Genomic DNA, 263 nt, shown 5'->3' with positions numbered 1-263 from the left:
ACCCCGAAGTGAAGACCTGGGTTAAGGAGCACAACCCAGCAACAGCAGCAGAGGCCGCCCAGCTAGTGGAGAACTTTGTGTCAGCACATCGAGGCCCCAGGAGATACCGGTATGCGGGAGTGCTTGATCGTCAACCACGGGGTAAGTCTGATGGTGCTGGTCGAGTTGGTTCTGATGCTGCCCCTGCTTATAATAGCGCCCCATCACCCCGTCCCCCAGCCAGTGCTCAGCTTAAAGGCATATCTTGCTTTAATTGTGGTAAG

The sequence above is a fragment of the Alosa pseudoharengus genome, unplaced genomic scaffold (genome assembly GCF_046254945.1).
Source record: "Alosa pseudoharengus isolate Yale_2024_CS ecotype anadromous, Long Island Sound unplaced genomic scaffold, YU_APseudo_1.1 YU_APseudo_1.1_scf_23, whole genome shotgun sequence".
NCBI lineage: Eukaryota > Metazoa > Chordata > Actinopteri > Clupeiformes > Clupeidae > Alosa > Alosa pseudoharengus.
Note: the sequence above shows the minus strand (reverse complement) of the source record.